Source organism: Heterocephalus glaber, unplaced genomic scaffold (genome assembly GCF_053883595.1).
Source record: "Heterocephalus glaber isolate CG9 unplaced genomic scaffold, H.glaber_assembly_v1.0 deba00001613, whole genome shotgun sequence".
In the NCBI taxonomy this organism is placed as follows: Eukaryota; Metazoa; Chordata; class Mammalia; order Rodentia; family Bathyergidae; genus Heterocephalus; species Heterocephalus glaber.
In genome coordinates this window covers 16,116,691-16,132,562 of record NW_028258384.1, presented here as the reverse complement: position 1 = coordinate 16,132,562, position 15,872 = coordinate 16,116,691, and the positions used below count along the sequence as shown (strand labels likewise).

Sequence of the window (15,872 nt, the reverse complement as noted above, 5' to 3'; positions counted from 1 at the left end):
ATTTACACTTTATTTCTGTTTCCTCAATGCTTTTGTTCTGATCTGGGATTCAATCCTGTATTCTACATTATATTTAATCATCATGTCACCTTGGACTTTTCTAGACGACATCAATTTGTCATCTTTCCCTGTTTTTGATGATATTCATAGTCAAATATTCTGTAAAATATCCCATAATTTGGGGAAAACTTGTCAGTTTTTAATTCAGGTTTTATAACATAAGAATAAAAGATGTACTTCTACAGAGCAACATGGTCTTTGGAATGTGTTACAGCTATAGCTCTGTGTTTAAAGGGGACCAGATAATGAATATAAATTTTTAACTTTCAATTCTAAGCCTATTTATGTCAACATTAGCTGATAAGATATTTCAGTTTGTAAAGTGTGGAGGCATTGACCAGGCATATTTATGAAGTGGATATACAGAGATAAGGGACTTTTGGAGCCATATGCCCAAAACCTTTCATAATGCATGGTTAGATATTAAAAGATAGACGACAGGGGGCCACAAGTTCAAGTAGGATCAAAATACATTGCCTTAAGGAATGAGTGGTCTAGCTTTTGCCCTCCCCATATTCTGATTTATCATTTAGATTGGTCCTAAGTTTAGTCATGTAACAGAAGACCTTGACCTTTCCCTTCCCTTTCACTGTTCCCTACATTAATTCCTGCCTAGATGTCCTTTTATCTTTCATTCTTACTTCCTGGTTCTATCAATAGAAAGCTATAAGAAGCTTCAATTTGGGGCTGTCCTCATGAGACTCTCATGCTAAGGGGATCTCAGTTAAGGGCAGTCCCTCTGGGCTTTCTTGGAGTTAGAGCTGGACATTGACTCTGAGTAATATTTCATCCTTTGTGTCATGCCATGGTCCTGAAATGTGACAAATGGTTCCATGTGCAAGGAATAAGATGGTGGAACTCAGTACAAGAGGACTAACCTCCCATAGCCAGGAAAAGGAACAAGGATGCATCTGACTCTTCTTCCTGGTAAAGGGACAAAGGCAACCACAGAATACCCTGGCACATCTAAGTGAGGATACATGTTAGGCTTATCAGTCCAGAAGTCTTTTAACTTTCTAATTGCAGTTTGTTTGTTCTCCTTTTTGCTCTTTTACTTTTCTTCATAAGATATGGGTCAAAGTTTATCCAGGAAAAACAATTTAAGCAACATTTAGAATGTCTATTAAAGATGCCTGGATATCCATTTTTTGAACCTCACTTCTTAAATTATTGATATTTACTCAACAACAATGTCCATGGTTTCCCTTGGAGGGCAGCCTGAAAATGGAGGACTGGGAGCATGTGGCCTGAAAATTGAGATAGTCATTAAGTCCTGTAAAAGCTGCATACCTTGCTATCTGGCATCTTTGCAAGGTAGCTATTTGATCTACTCAATGTAAGTTCCCCTAAAAAAGCATTCTTTTCCTCCCTTACTTCCCCCTGAAAGCCTCTTTCCATTTCTGACTCCCAATGGGACCAAGGCACATGAGGGGGTTCTAAAATTATAATATCATATGCCAATTAGACTTGTACAAAAATAGGAAAAGAAAAGGAAAATAAATATAGAAAAAATAATAAAAGAAAGGAAAAATAAAAATAGAAAAAAATAGGAAAAGAAAAAGAAAGTAGACCAATAGGAAAAAAGAAAATAAATATAGAAATAATAGGAAAAAAAACAAAAATAGTGATGTAAAGGTTTTTTATAATAGGAAAGAATGCTAAAGACAACAAAAGTCAACCCAGCAAGTTATGCTAAACTGGGACAAATTTATCAGGAAAAAGGAACGCCCATCGTATTTTTTACAAAGGCTCAAGCATACACGCATGTGAGCCCAAACTTATAAAGCTCAAAGTGAAGGACCCTAGTTAGCAAAACAGACTCCATATTTCTCCTTGACCCACCTGCCTGCCCTTTAGATGAACTCAGAAGGAGGAAGCTTAGAAAGCTCCTCCCCTTAGAAAGTCTCTTTAGAAACAACAATTAATCAACTATTGTTTTACAAATGTTCTAACAAAGGGAGGACGTTCGCTTCTGTACCTTTCACTTGCTTTGCTAGCTCTATCCCATAGGGGGGCCTAGAAACTGTTGGCCTCAAAGGTGTATAGAAGGACAGGTGCACTTCGCACAGGCATTAAGCCGAGGGCATTAGCACAGAGGGCTGAACTAATAGCCTTAACTCAAGCCCTAAGGTTAGGTCGAGACAAGGCTGTAAACATCTACACTGACAGCCAGTATGAATTCAACACTGCCCATGTTCATGGTGACATCTACAGCCAGAGAGAGCTATTGACATCAGAAGGGAAAACTATCAAAAATAAAGAAGAAATTTTGGCCTTATTGGAGGCAATTTCGGAACCCAGGGCATTGGCCATTATTCATTGCAAAAGCCACCAAAAAGGAGACAGCTTCGAGGCCTGCGGTAACCGAGAGGCCGATGATGTGGCCCGACCAGTGGCCAGAGAACCAGTGGGGCCAATAGACATTCTGCCCATCTGACCCTTTGGCTACCTGCCAGAAAGACCCACATATACCCCAGAAGAGAAAGAGAAAAATCAAAAGCGAGGGGGTGCAAAACTGGACTCAGGCTGGTAAAAAGTGACAAATGAACAAATTTGTCTCCACTGAGCCCTGGGGTGACAACTTCTTCATCAGTTACATCACTTAACTCACCTGGAAAAATCAAAGTTAAAAAGACTAATGAGCTCTAAGTTTTCAGTCCCAGGACTGACCTCTATGGTCCAGGACATCAGTTCCAGGTGTCAGGTGTGTGCACAGATAGACTCCAAGATGAGACCAAGGAGCAAAGGTAATTGACTATGGGGAAGAGAGCCAGGGGAACACTGGGAGCTTGATTTCACTGAAATAAAATACAGCAATAAGTTCAAATATTTACTGGTATTGGTTGACACCTACTCAGGTTGGGTAAAAGCTTTCCCCACTCTTGGAAAATCAGCCAACAAAGTAACTAAGGTTTTGGTTCAGGAGATAGTTCCCTGATTCGGCATCCCTCATTACCTGGGGTCCAACAATGGACCTGCCTTCACAGCATGGATATCCAAATTGTTGAGGAAGGCACTACAGATTGATTGGAAGTTACACTGTGCCTATTGCCCACAAAGTTCAGGGCAAGTGGAAAGGATAAATAGAACCTTGAAAAAAACCCTGACTAAATATGTTCTAGAAACTGGCAGTAGGTGGCCTGATCTGCTTCCTCTAGCCTTGTTAAAAGTTAGATGTACCCCATATGTTGACAAGTTTACCCCTTTTGAAATCTTGTATGGGAGGCCACCACCACTCCTCCCTAAGTTAAACCTTGAACAGATAACAGAGAGTTCTTGTGTCTCTTTACTTCAGTCTCTTCAAGCCTTACAGATTCTTCAGAGTGAGATCCAGGCTACAATACAGCAGGCTTGAGAAAAACCCTTTGTGACATTCCAGCCCCATGGTTTCAAGCCAGGAGACCTGGTCCTGATATGCTTGGTTTGCTTGCACCGAGGGCTTGACTAAGTGCATTCCCAAATCAGTCTTGGCTACTCAATCTTACACTTTATTTTTTGTCACTGTGTATGTTGTTCCACAAGTCTTGTATTATAATGGAAAAGGGGGCTGCAAACCTCTGGGATTAACCACTGAACACTATAGGAGTAAATGGGCTGCCCCCATTTTAGTGTCCATTCTGGTGGGATTAGGAATAGCCAGGTCAGCAGCTATTGGAACTTCCTCCCTGACCCTTCAGGACACAAATTTTAAAGCCCTAAGCCACCAGGTAACCAGAGATTTGGGTCACCTGGAAGACTAGATCTCCAGATTAGAGAACCAGGTTGATTCAATAGCTGAGATGGTCCTACAAAATTGAAGGGGACTTGACCTCGTATTCATGAAACAAGGAAGGTTATGTGTAGCCCTAGGAGAAACCTGTTGCTTCTATGCTAATCAGTCTGGTGTCATTAGAGATACCCTAGCTATGGTCAGGGAGAATTTAAAGACTAAATATGCTCAACAAAAGGATCAAAATTCATTTCAAAATCTATTTGACTGGTCCCCATGGTTAACTACCCTAGTTTCTGCTGTAGCAGGCCCCCTTAGTTATCTTACTTCTGCTTTTGCTCATGGGACCTTGCATTATAAATGCTCTGACTAAATATGTTAGACAGAGGGTTGATGCAGTTAAACTGATGGTGTTGAGATAAAATTATGAGATTTTAAAAGATGTTTTAGATGAAGAATCCAAAGAATAAATACAGAAATCAAAGATTTGATTAAGTTACAAGAACCAGTGGGGAACAAAGGACCCTAGTTAGCAAAACAGACTCCATATTGCTGCTTGACCCACCTGCCTGCCCTTTAGATGAACTCAGAGGGAGGAAGTTTAGAAAGCTCCTCCCCTTAGAAAGTCTCTTTAGAAACAACAATTAATCAACTATTGTTTTACAAATGTTCTAACAAAGGCAGGACACGCCACTTCTGTACCTTTTGCTTGCTTTGCTAGTTCTATCCCATAGGGGGGGCCTAGAAACTGTTGACCTCAAAGGTGTATAAAACATGTTTGTCTTCCCCCAGTTGGGGCTCGAGTCCAATGCTCGTCTTGGGGTCTTGGGTCCCTGCCGGTAATAAAACTCCTGTGTGGATTTAATATCGGTCTCTGGTTGGTTCTCTCTCGCTGGGTCTAACACAAAGGACAATCACCAATCTGCCTATAATTCTCTCTCTCTCTCTCTCTCTCTCAAGTTTAAAAGCAGTCATTCAAATTCTTTGTTGGTTTTCTGTTTGGCAATGTGACTGAAATCAATTGTAGCTTTTGTCTTTGGAGGCATGTTTTGCTTAGGACTGGAGATCCCCCTAGGGAAAGCTTTTGTTATTGGTTTATTTCTGCCCTATAGATTATTAGGATTTGGTTTTTGAGCTCCAGGGTGATTCTGTTCTCTGTGGCTCCTGCTTTTGGGGACTAGGTTTCAGGGTGGTTAGTTTCCCCTCCCTGTGACTCTTCCAGAAGGAAGCTGACTTTCACTTATTTCTGGGCCATATTCTGGGGTTTTTTTTTTCTTTTTTTTTTTGGTACCAGGGATCAAACTTGGGTCCTTGTGCTAGTGCAGAAGGCAGTGAAACCACTGAGCTAAATCCCCAGTCCCTCTGGGCCATATTCTTACAATCTAGTCTGTATTTGACCCTCAAAGTCTTGAAGAATTAAAGTAAAACTTTAGATTCAAGTTTATCAGATTTTCTGTTCTTAGGCAGAACTTTTTAAAATTTTTCTGTTAATATATTTGAAGTTTGAAAATCACCAATCAAAGATATAAAATAAGCCAACACCACCAATTGTTTTCAATATTGGAATAACTGCAAATGTGAGTTTTCTGGCATGACCCAAATTTATCAGTGTATATAGTGTATACTAGAAGAAATAAATTATATATTTGTGGGCAGTAACCTACAAAAAGGAGAGATTAGATAAAAATTAAGTGAAATTTTTCATAATTGTTTCCAGTTTCATCTTTTTCTGGGGAAAGATCAGAAACAGACCTCTGCAAAATAATCTTCATATGTGTAAGAAATGGCATGTGCTATTATATAGGTGTATTTTTGTCAAAGTTAGACTGGTCATAGATATTTTCATATATAATGGTTGAGACCTCTAGTCTACTTAAGGACTATAAAGGAAGTCTAGAAACTGTTTCTAGGAAAAAGACACTTTGTTGTCAAAATTGAGTTTAATTTCATAAAAGTTGAGAAGGCCAGGATAGACTTAAAAGTCCGTGTTCACTTTTGTATTTATCATTTTAATACTGGGGACTGAACTCAGGAGTGCTCTAACACTAAACTAAGCCAGCCAATTTATTCATTTATTCATTTTTGAGACAGAGTCTCACCAAACTGCCCAAGCTGCCTTTGAACTTATGATCCTCCTGCCTCAGACTCACAAATGGTTTAGATCATGGGCATGTGTCACCATGCCTGGCTTCACTTTTGTATTTATGAACATAGAACAGATGCCAGTTTGTAGAATACAGCTGATAAGACTACAAAACAACCAATCAGCAACATAATTATATTCTTGGAAAAATAGTACTTTATGACATTTCTCCAAAGTCTAACATAGGTCCCAAGTTCAAAAATAAAAAGGAAAATAAAGATCACCAGAAGTTGCTACTTTAGAGCCCAAGAAACTTTTTAACAGAATTTCATGTCTACAGTTTGGTTCTGTTTCAGAGCATGAGTTCCTTATTGGATGAAAAACCTGGGTGGCAGAGGTGTTTGCTTTTGTTGGGGATAGCCCAGGGCAGAAAACTACTGGGGCATTAGCATTTCTCTGGTCAGACAACCAAATGAGGAGGTAGTTGTTCTGAGAAGTTCTCAGGTAGTGACTGTGCTCATTTACTGGGAGTTGGGGAAATAGCAGAAGCTTCTCTGAGATGATGAGTGCAAGAGGGATACATCTCCTCCAGGGAAGTCAGGACCAGGGTAATAGTGCAGTTTGAAAGTGACTCTTTTCTGATGATAGAACTTGGTAAGTATCTTGTTACATCACCACACACAGCAATCCCATAAAACCTTGAGTCCCATCATCACTGACGTTGATTTTTTAAAATTCTTTACTTGCATATTTCTCTTACAAATGTGTGAAATGCATCTTCAACACCCTGTCTTGTCTTGGCTGAAATTTCAATGATTGGAATCCCATTGGCTAGTTCATGGGCTTGTTTTGTGTCAACAGTCCTTGTTGGAAAATCCTGCTTGTTTCCTACCACCACCATAGGTACATCATCTGAGTCTTTTACTCCCTTAATCTGCTCCTTGTAATGGTTAATACCTCCAAACCATTTGATATTATTGAAGGCAAATACACAGAGGAAGCCTTTGCCTGTCCTCATGCATTGTTTTCTCATGGAACTGTACTCCTTTTGTCCAGCTGTATCCAAAATGTCCAACAGACAAGTTTCACCATTTATAGCCACCTGTTTTTGGTAAGAATCCTCTATGATGGGATCACATTCATCAACAAAATGTTTCTGGATTAGTTGGATTGTCAGTGCACTTTTCCCAACACCACCTGGTCCAACCACCACCAGTTTATATTCAGTCTTATCATGTAGGGAACAGGGGAAGGGGACATTACCAGAACCTCTGCAGTAAGTCCTAGTCTCCTGTGAGCCACGGCAGCACATGGCGAATTACAGGAAAGGTAGACAAATGAGACTGAGAAGAAGCTGAGCTTTGGGTCTGATCAATGCTGCTCTGGGTGGCAAAGACAAAAGACCCCCCTAGCTTGCAGCACCTTTTACTCAGTACATGGGGAAACAAAAGTAACAAGTGAAATATAGAGTTCAGTACTTCACATTGGGATAAACAAGGTGCAACAAAAGGCTAGGGGGCAGTGGAACTCTAAGAACAATGAGTAATTATGCAGATGAAGATTTGGTTCCTCCCTGGCATCTCCTGCATGTGTGGTCTTATCCTAGAGATTACAGCATCCGGGGATCACTGAGGTCTCAGTTGTGACCAGAGGCCAAAATGCAATTATGTCTGGAATGTCCTAGCTGGGCTGTAGGCAGGAGAACTAGGCCTACTCAAATGATTTTTCCCTAGAATTATGTAGCATTGCTCCCAACATTTTCACATTAGCAAGGACCTCAAGTTCTGCTGTCTCAGTTTCAGACAGTTAGGATCTCAACTGGGAAATATGTTGAGGACCCCAGAACTGCCATGAATAGCTCCCACCAGGGAGCTGCACTTCAGTCCCCACTTTCCTCTCATTTCCAAATGCTGTTCCACATGGCAAGCTGACTGTTTTTTACACACAAATATGTTCATTGATAAAACAAAAAATATTCCTAAGGTATCTTACGAGTTTGTTTACAGTTTTCAACAGAAGTCAGTCTATCCCAATAACATAAACTGAAAGCCTAACTCCCTTTTTAATAACACTCTTTGCCTTCACAGATGTAAAAGGATTGTTTCCCTTCTGATTCATTACAGTAGATCTCTAATTGATGACCTATAGGAAAAGATATAACTAGTTTGTTTATAGTTACAAACCTAAAAACTAAAAAGATTATTGTAGTTCAACTTGGCCAAAATATCTGAGAGTGCACTCTGGTTTAGAAACAACTGTATTTTTGTCCATCTGTCTGTTTAATGTATGTTAGTTAAAGCATCTGGAATGCGTGATGCTGGGATTAAAGATGTGTGATTACTAAACCACTACATGTAATGAGTAGTTTAGCACCACCCTAATCCACATAGTCTGGATGGGACAAAAGAAGTGGAAAGGCTTGGTTAAGGTCCCTTGTTACCTTTGCTACCTTGTGTGAGCCATGTTGTTTCTCCTTTACAATACTTGTTTGCTATCCCTACTTTGGAGACACCTGATTATGAACTAAAACTTCTATTGTGGGACTGCATAACCTTTGTTCCTTTTCTCCAGCCCCATTGTGATTAAATGTGAGTTAATGGATAAAGATGCTTGTTAGTTTTGGAACACTAGATAAAAATCTGTAACAGACCTAAAGTCCCAAAGTAAACTACTTAACTCCTTGTTTGCCTGGAACTGATGTTCCAGGCACCACAATTTTTAGAACAAGCTGCAAATGTCTGCTGACCATCAATACGTGACAGTCGACCACTAACCTTTGTCCTCTTTTCTTTAATTCTATATGTTAACTTCCCCCTCAACCCCCTATAAAAACAGCCTCGGACTCTGAGCTAGCTGCCTCTCTAAGCTATTTTGCTTTGGGAGTGCCGTCTGGCCAGACTAATAAAGGTCTGTTTTATTTTCCAACTTGTCCGGTGTGTTCCTTCCTGGGTGTTCTTCGCTGCAGTCAGCTCCTCGGAGCGTTTGGTAAGGCTCTTGGTCTTACATTCTAGAGGCACCGCTGGGATCCCTGGGTGTGCTTCACTACAGTCAGCTCCTCAGAGCGTTTGGTAAGGCCCCATGGTCTTACACTATTAACTGTAAGCCAAATAAACCCCTTCCCCTTTAACTTTAGGTGTTGGGTATTTTGACTCAGCAACAAAAGAAAAGTGACTAACACAGCATAAAACAAGAAACTACATCATTTTTCCAAAATCCTTAGAGAAAATGCAAAGTTTAATTTGATTAGCTCCCTCAATTTGTTTGGTAATTGTTGCAGACAGCAGAAACCTAATTGGCTATAATTATACTATTGAACAGTTTAACAAATTAAGTATAATGTTCTATATTTACAAAGAAGTTTCTCTTTATTTTTGTTCAGAGTATAAACTTTTAATCTCTTCACAGGTGCACACATGCAAGGCATGACAATTGCCTTGGAAAAAGGCTGTTCTTCTGAGTGGTTCCATTATGATCTTCAGTTATTGGCTGTTATTAATTCCTGAAATAAACATGATTACTCATTGGTTTTATTAGACAGATTTTCACTTGTTAATTTCTCTTAATTCAAATAATTTTGTATTTCATTAATATCAACACACTGAAGGAACTGAATAATTCATGTTGGACTCACACTGCAGTTCATTTTCCTCAACTTTTCACTTCTAATGCCAAAAACTAGGAAAACAATTTTCTTCCTTGCTTATTGCCCCCATTAGTGATTTTGCCTGAATGTGTGTTCATTTGCCAGCAGAGAGGGGTTCAATGTGAGACATGAATAGTAAAAGCTGCATAGCAAGCAGTAGAAAGACATTATCTTCCTTCAGCATATTCTTTTTGACATCTAATGTGTTCTTTCTCAGGAAGCTTTCTCCAGGAATTGACATTTTCATCTGATTATTAATAGAAATATTTTAAGAATCATCCTATATGTGATGAATTTAAAAGATCTCCTGAATTATTTAATCTAAAATAGAACAAGAGGCAATCTGGCTGAACAGATAATAGATAGAAGTGATGTCCATGAAAAAATTTCATTCAGTTTTGATAAATTGATGTACTGCTCCTTGTGACCACAAATAAATTGGAGAAGAGAGATTTATTCTTTTGGATGACTTTATTTGTGGCCTAGGTCTGCTTTTAATAATCAAATTATTCCTTCCAGTTCCAATCACTAGTGGACATATCAAAAATGTATCCTCTTTGTTCTTTCCTAGTGTTTTCCTTGTATTCAAATTTTTAATAATGTTTTAATAATTAATGGAAGAAAGATTCAATCTTATTTAAATGATAAAGTTAAAGATAATCCATATTACTTGATTCCTTCTGAAAGATAGTCAAGTGGCTTTTTTCTGGAAAATGAAAATAAACATTCTGATCAAACTGCAAATAACCTCTTACATTGTATAGTTGAGGATAGTTTACATCTAGGAGGTGGTGGATCCATAAATGATATATTAGAAGAACATGGGGGAAAACTATTTGCCAAATAATCATTTTAACTTCTACCATTGCATACTTACACTTTTCCATAGCAATGGTTGTCACTAGTTATTAGAGATTCATTTTCATTTAAGGTAGTACATTTATAGTAATCCCCTAATAAAATGTAATTTCCCCTGAAGGAGGAAAAAAATGTCAAAATACTAGGCATGGGATCATGATGAAAAAAGCTAAATGGACAGAATTTCAAGAGACACAAATTATATGAGTGAGATAAAGGTTATTATAAATGTATGGGGAAGATAATCTGAGCAATTTAAAACTTTGGATCATGTTTCTTTTTTTTTCTTTTTTCTTTTCTTTCTTTCTTTTTTTTTTTTTTTGGTACCAGGGATCAAACTCAGGTCCTTGCGCTTGTGCAGCAGGCGGCGAAACTACTGAGCTAAATCCCTGGCCCTGGATCATGTTTCTAAGAGGAAATTTCTTAGAGTTGCCTCTCAGTAGATATTTGGGTTGATTGATTGATTAATTTATTGAAGTGTGTTGAGGATTGGACCTGGGGTCCTTGCTCATGCTAGGCAAGTACTCTACCATTGAGCTAAAACCTCAGTCCCCAGTTAATAGATTGGGTTGCCACAGTCACTTCTTTCTAAGCCTTAGATTCTTCATCTGAAAAATGATGAAAGTGAAAAAGTTCATCTTTAAATTGTTTACTTATTTTAAATTTTCAAACAATCCACCTTAAAAAAAACCCCCAAATTCTCTTAATACATAATTGTGCTAAACCTGTTTCACAAGATAGGAGCAATCCTTAAAGTGAGTAAACTTTGTTACATTTCATAATCTGCTTTTGTAACTACAGTTCTGCATCTGTTGATGTGAAACACAGCATAGATGGGTCACCTCAGATGTGTAATAGACTATAGTAAATTATTGTCTTTTTTATAACAAGTGCTCCATGAAATGCTCAAACAAAAATTATATTTTCCTTTCTGTTTATGAAAAATAAAGAACTTGTAATCATAAACATATATACATTTCTCCTTCTGATAGTCATTATAATTTATAATTCTGAAATTTCAAACAGTCATACTGGTAAACATTGTAGAGCAAACGGATGTACATCTAAGTTGTCTACTTTTAAAAAAAATAGGCTTGGCCAGGGATTTAGCTCAGTAGTTCTGCCACCTGCCTCACAAGTGCAGGGTCCTGAGCTCAATTGCCGGTACCAAAAAAAAATTAGGCTTGTGAACATGTAATATTTCTGCTTTGAGGAAAGAGATGGTTATACATTTTTGATACTGAAAATTATAAAATTGGTAGAAGATTTTTGAATTTAGCTGATTAATGTTTTGACTGATAATAACTGCATTTTTCTGAAGTACAATGTGAAATTATGATGTATGAAAACATTGTAGAGTCAATCAAGCTAATTAACATGTCCATCACCACGTCAATTTTTTTTTTTTTTTTTTTTTTTTTTTTACCAGGGATTGAACTCAGGACTTTGCACTTTTGAGGCAGCCATGGCAATACTGACCTAAATTACCAGCCCTCACGCTCTTAATTTTGTAGAGTGAGAATGTTAAAAATCTGTTTTTCTAGCCATTTTGACTATACAATAGATTGTTATTCATTGTGTTCACCTTGCAATATAATAGATCACTAAAACTTATCAATTTCATCTGACACTTTGTATCTTTTGACAAAAATCTCCATTCTTCATCTATGTGCCTCCTCCTCAGACTCTTGTATGTTGAATCTAAAAAGTCATCTCATAGAAACACAAAGAGATAGGTACTATTTATGAAAATATCCTTAAGCCAAGGATGGTGACACGAACCTGTAATTCCATCATGCTGAGAGGTTGAGGTAAATGGATCATAGTTGGAACCCAGCCTGGACAACCTAGTAACTTATTGAAGACTTGTCACAAAATAAAAAAATAAAAATAAAGGGCCAGAGATGTAGCTCAGTGTAAATTCCATGCATTCAATCTCCAATCTTGCAAAAAACACACAAAAAATGTTTAAATATCAGTCTTCTCCTTCCTTAGAGAAAGGGAAATAATGCTTCTCAAAATATTTGAAAATTTTCTTTTGTTTTTAAAACAAGAAGTCCATAAAGAAAATAAATTGGAAATAATCCATTTTACAATATCATACAGCGTAAATATTATTGAGAGGAACCACTTCTTATCATAAAGATCTGTAGTAACTTAAGAAAAGTATCAAACACTTGAATAAATTGCCAGACCAGCATCTGAAAAATCATACATATTAATTGTGTAATAGAAACTCTTATACTGTACACAATAAGAGATTGGAAATACATATATATATGACAAAATTATTGCAACAACTTAAAACTTTCAACATAATTAGAACAATGAGGAAAATCTTGGCAAAGTAGGTTTCTTGGTTTTGGTTTGGATTTTTTTTTTATTATTTCATTTTTCTTTTTGGTACTGGGGATTGAACTCGGGTCCTTGCACTTGCGCAGCAGGTGGCAAAACCATGGGTTTTTTTTTTTGAGACATGGTTTCACTATGCAGTCCAGGCCGGCTTAGAACTCACTGCAAGCCACACCTAGCAAAGTTGATTCTGGGTTTTTCTTTTTTGTTTTATTGTTGTTGTTGCTGTTGTTGTTGTTGTTGTTGCTAATGGATCCCTTTTTAATCTATTTGGTGCAGTTGGTCTGGGTTTCCAGATATCTCCCTTACAAATGATCCTTTATATTCAAGGTTCAACCTATAACATGGCTCTTGATGCTTTTCCAGCCTCAAATTTTCATCTGCATTGCTCTATATACCATCTTCAATCTTTTCTCTCTACCTTCAAAAATAATAACATGATGAAATTGTAAAAAGAAAGCAAATTTTCTATCCTAATGTGTAGTGGTATAATATTTACTATTTGACAATTTGTATGACACTGTTTTGAGCTTTTTTCTTTGAACATTTTATTAACAACATTTATTTTTGTAATTTAAAAAATAAAAATGTATATTGCAGAAAATTTTAGCCCTAAAATTTCTCTAATCTTTCCAGGATTTTATTTATTATAAAACATACTTTTTGTTATGGTAGTAAGTTAGCATAAAGTTACTCTCAACATCTTTCAAACTATCATTATCTTTTAGTTCTTCCATCTTATAAACCTTTAAAATGTGTGTTCTCATAAGGAAGTCAGTTAATGATTCTCAACACTGCTAGATCCAGTGTACCCATCTACTGATAAACATTGTTAATTAACTTGTTACTCTCCTGAATTAACAGATTTTTAATGTACTGTGCATATACAATTTAATATAAAGTGGAAATGAAAGTAATAAAGTATATTTTAATATATAAATTTTGATGCATATAGTAGGCAGATATTTATACCTAGACACAGAAACCATGAATGGGCAGCTGAAAAGAAAGTGTTACAGGACTATTGCACTGGTCACATATAAAAGAAGCATTTGTTGTCAAAATCATGACTTTCTCAAATATTTGAATGACACATTTTTAAATATTTGTATTAGTGTATATGTGTGATACATAATAATTACATTCATCTTGGGGAATTTGTACATGTACATATTGCATTTTTTATTACTTAAATTCTTTTATTGGTACATTTTAGGTATACAATACATTCACATTTCTCAATGGGAAATTGTACCTTTCCATGATGCATTTTGGTTCTTATTTTTGCCCATTCCTAGCCCTCCCTTCACTCCCTCCACCCTTCCCTATTTACAAAGAATATGTTTCCATTTTTTCAATTTCTCATCATTTTTCCTTTCCCTTCTTTCCTTTCCCCTGCCCCTCCCACTACCCCTACCCCTTTGGACTTTATCTTCCAATTTTGCATCATCAATTATTCATTCAAATCATAGGTACATTTTAGGTATACAATATAATGACATTCATCATTGGAAATTTGCACCTTTACATAATCTCTCTTGGTTTTTATTTATCACCCTTGCCCAGCCCTCCCTTCAACCCCTCCATCCCTCCCTATTTACAAAGATTTTGTATCCATTTTTCCATTTTCTCATATTAATTCCATTCCCTTCTTTCCTTTCCTCTACCTCTTCCACTTCCCCTTCCCCTTTGCCCCTTTCTTCCTATTTCACATTATCTATTATAACTTTTATTCCTTATTTACACTTTCAGTTTCTCACACCAGAGAAACTATTCAGTATTTATACATGTGTGTCCAATTTATGCCACTTAAGAGTATCACCTCAATGTGCATTCATTTAGCTATAATGTCTCTAATTTCTCCTTTTATATGGCTGAGTAGTACTCCATTTTATTTTAAAAACCCCCACATTTTCTTTATCCAGTCTCCAGTTGATGGACATTTGGGCTGTTTCCAAGTTTTAGCTATTACAAATTGTGCTGCTATGAACATGGGTGCACATAAATCACTGTGGTATGATTCTTTTAATTCTTTGGGGAAGATCCCCAGCAGGGGAATAGCAGGGTCAAATGGGACTTCCAGTCCTAGCTCTTTGAGGTAACTCCATACTGATTTCCACAGTGGTTGCACCAGTCTACACTCCCACCAGCAGTGGAACAGTGTTCCTCTTTCCCCACAGCCCTGCCAGCATTTGATATTGGTTGATTTCATGATAACAACCATTCCTTCTGGAGTGAGCTGGAATCTCACAGTTGTTTTCATTTGCATCTCTTGAATGACCAGTGATTTTGAACATTTTTTCATGTATTTATTGGGTATTTCTACTTCTTTGTCTGAGAAATGTCTGTTCATTTCAGATGCCCATTTTCAGATTTGGTCTTTAAATTTGGGAGGTCTGATCTTTTTAAGTTCTTTATAGATTTGAGATAGTAGACCTTTGTCTGAGGAAGAGCAGGTGAAGATTTTTTTCCCACATTGTGAGTTGTCTCTTCACACTGCTGGTGGTTTCTCTTGCTGTGGAGAAGCTTTTTAATAAGAAGAGATCCCATTTGTTAATTGTTTGTGCTAGTTCACGGGCAACTGAGGTTTTGTTCATAAAATCTTTTCCTACACCAATGTCTTCAAGGGTTCTACCTAACCTCTGTTCCAGCTGGCTCAGCATTTCTATTTCAATATTTAGATCTTTAAACCATTTTGATTTTAGTTTAGTGCATGGTGAGAGATATAGGTCTAGTTTTAATCTTTGGCAAGTTGAAACTCAATTTTTCCAGCACCATTTATTAAAGAGGCTATCTTTCCCCCAGTGAGAGTGTTTAGCTATTTATTGAAGATGAGATGGCTGAGTGTGTCTGGTGTTGCTTTTGCATCTTCTGCTCTGTTCCACTGCTCCTCAAGTCTGTTTCTTTGCCAGTACCATGCTGTTTTTATCAGAGTAGCTTTGTAGTATAGTTGCAAGTTGGGGATTATGATACTCCCTGCCATGTCTCTGTTACCTAGAATTGCTTTTGCTCTTCTGAGTCTCTTCTTGTTCCAAATGAATTTTTGGATTGTTTTCTCAAGGTCGGTGAAGCATGCTGCTGGGATCTCAATTGGAATTGCATTGAATCTATATAGTAGTTTTGGAAGTGTGTACATTTTCACTATATTGATCCTTCCTACCCAGGAG

The 15,872-nt window shown here is 37.3% G+C and overlaps 1 long non-coding RNA gene and 1 pseudogene across 1 annotated transcript in view; both read right to left on the bottom strand.

Moving 5' to 3' along the window:
- The window catches only part of LOC147822503 (uncharacterized), a 532,973-nt gene that overhangs the window by 406,251 nt on the left and 110,850 nt on the right, over window positions 1-15,872 (bottom strand). The gene's annotated exons all lie outside the window — the stretch shown is intronic.
- The window catches only part of LOC101719509 (GTPase NRas pseudogene), a 31,652-nt pseudogene continuing 22,298 nt past the window's right edge, over window positions 6,519-15,872 (bottom strand).